General features: G+C 41.6%; 1 long non-coding RNA gene across 1 annotated transcript; it reads left to right on the top strand.

Annotated features, from left to right (window-relative positions):
- Positions 1-356: 356 nt before the first annotated feature.
- LOC105355629 lies at positions 357-2,289 on the top strand. The gene is made up of 2 exons (XR_002292091.2): positions 357-457; positions 1,101-2,289. It is a non-coding gene; the product is annotated as an uncharacterized LOC105355629 (long non-coding RNA).
- The last annotated feature ends 454 nt before the right edge of the window (positions 2,290-2,743 follow it).

Genomic DNA, 2,743 nt, shown 5'->3' on the forward strand with positions numbered 1-2,743 from the left:
ATGAGGAAAAGAAGTCAAATTTATTTTTGACTTGTGTTGGGATGTACTGGGGTGTGTTGAGGATCATGATTTACATGGAACCTCGTTAGTGTTTATACATTACATCTTATGTGTAGTTATATTTGTGTACATGGATACCTTTGTATCTATCCGTCTGTCTGTCTGGCCGTCCGTCCATCAGGCTGTTAGTGTATATTAATCTTACTTCAGTAGGAGTACTTAGCGGTTGTCCAGATAATGATAACTGAAAAGTTAAAGACATACTCCAATGAAAATCGAAATATATGGTTGTTGTTTGTATCGATTGTTTCAAATAAACCAATTCCAATTTCTATATCCCAGCGGGACTTCTTCCAGGTATCAAGGTGGCTTTCTCACCAGATCTCCAAACCTGCTCAACTGGGTCTTCTCAATACGGAGTTCCAGGGTTTGTGCCCTTTCTCACTGAAAAAAAAAGGTAATTTCTGCTTACTGTACCCAAGATTTTAGCTAAGAGAAGTATCAAGAAAGAGCATCAAAATGTTCCAGCAGCTCTGTTGAGACATCGTTGATTAGTGGTGCAAAACATTTGTCAAACTGATGCGAAATTGGAAATAAAGACCAAATCCAGACAATACAAATAAGCCAGTAGTGATTGAGACAATTCCAGTTACCACAAAAGGAAGTTGCAATATTGAAAAATGATACATCCACCTTCATAAGGCACTGCCTTGTGAAAAGTTAGGGTAAACCCTGGTCAGATCACCACTTTGTCCCAGGGCTGACAGACGATGCGGAATTTAAGACTTTGGTCGAACTCATGGTCGTAATCCAAGGATTGTCCAAAAAAACAAGAAAGGTTTCAAATAAATGTGTCCTTTATAATAGTTGATTGAAATCTATGACCCATTTTAAACTTACTGTTGTGCATTTTAGCAGCACATCAACAATCAAACTATCTTTTTTCTGAAATATTTTACCTTATGTTGCCAGAAAAGGTTGATAAATAAAGTTCTGAATGGGAGAATAGGAGCGATCCCTCGAAAAAGGAAGGATTGTGACAGCAGTGGTATCAGCAGTTTGCAGTCACCACCTCCCTCTCCGCCTCTTGCCTCCCTCAGGTCTTCAGAAAAGACGACTTTGCCTGAGCCGAAACCTGCCGTTTTTATTCTGTCATCTGCCGCAAACAAAAGGAGGGGAGCGAGCGGCGGAGACCGAGAAAGACAGGAGGGATTTATCCCGGCAGGTTTGTGTTTCTGAAACGACCCCTGTGTTTTCTGTCTCAGCCCTTCACGGCTGGCGAGGCGGCGAGCAGATGTGGAGAGTTGTCTAAACCCGTCTGATCTTAACTTAAGGAACATATAATGAATTCCAAAGGCTGAAAAAGTAATATGACACAAAGGGATCATAAATAGCAGGATGAGGCCTGTAATAAGCCAAAAGGGGTTCAACGGATAATAACCCTGAGTAGGAGATGTGCAGACTGAGGCCTATAGGTTTCTCTTTTGCTCACTCGGGATCTCTAATCCCAAGCTTTGAGCAGGAGTCGGGGGTGGGGGTGGGGGGGTTGAAGTTAGTGTAAGATGCATTAGTGTCTCCGACACATGTGTGCTCTAATCCCTACTCCCCAGCTTTTTCTGAACTGCTTTTGTATTTCATTTTTTCCCCCCACTGATCTGGTCTCTTCTCCCCGCCCACCATCCTTTTTACCCTCCACGGCTGCCCTCCATCCTCCCGTCCGTTCGCCATTCGTCTTTCTCTGTTGACCATTAAATCCCGACGGGGCAGGCCGAGTGACAGGCTCCATTCAGCGGTGTGCTGGGGGTGACAGCTGGTGAGAGGCCTGTGTGAAAGAGCATTGCCCCACTGATGCGTCCGCCACCCCTCCTCTTACCGTAAAAACACACGGCCAAGACAGGACTGGAGGTCTGGGATGCAGCTGAGCCAATGTCAGCCCCCTTTTATCCAAAAGTCACCTGACTGTATGGATTCTGTCTCAAGACAAATACAAGATATGTTTCCACGTTACAATGTTAGATTCCACACAGAAAAAAAAAAACTGACTTCAGGTGTTTTTTGACAAGTTAGAAACACATTAGAGATCTCTAACGTTTTTTTGTCAATTTTCTCATGTTGCCTTCGCTTGGCATCATGCTGCATCATGGCCCCAACAGGGATTCAGCAGATTCTGAAATGGATGGATGGATAGATAGATGTAGCTATTACCCATTGTGGTTAATCGTTAAATCAAAAAACACATAGTCTATGTACATAGGCACCTCTCTAACACATTATATTTATAGCAAAAAATAAAAAAAAAATGCCTCATTAAGAGAATTGTAAGAGATTTTTTTTTCTTCTATTTAATATGTTTTCCATTGAAATAGGTTTTATTTGAATCTTGAAATTTTAGGATGACTTGAACATGAAAATTTTTTTTGTGAGAAATATGAACACATTTACAAGGAGATTTTCTGCACTATAAAGGCCAGTTAGAAGCCTTAATAGCCTTTTTTTCTTTCTTTTTTTAACAAGAGTGCACCATATATGAAGTGCCTCATGGGCTTAATTGATTAATTCCAGTGGTGCTTACTGATGTCGAAATAATTTTGAGGAAGCCTACACAGTGCTCTGTGAAAATGTCAGACTGTTTTTTTACGACTTGCAAAGAAAGTTGGGTGTTGTGAATACACTAGCGCGGCTAACACGTAACAGTGTCGGACTGTGAGTTTTTCACGTGCCACTTACAACGTTGGGAATTAGC

The sequence above is a fragment of the Oryzias latipes genome, chromosome 2 (assembly GCF_002234675.1).
Source record: "Oryzias latipes chromosome 2, ASM223467v1".
Taxonomy (NCBI): domain Eukaryota; kingdom Metazoa; phylum Chordata; class Actinopteri; order Beloniformes; family Adrianichthyidae; genus Oryzias; species Oryzias latipes.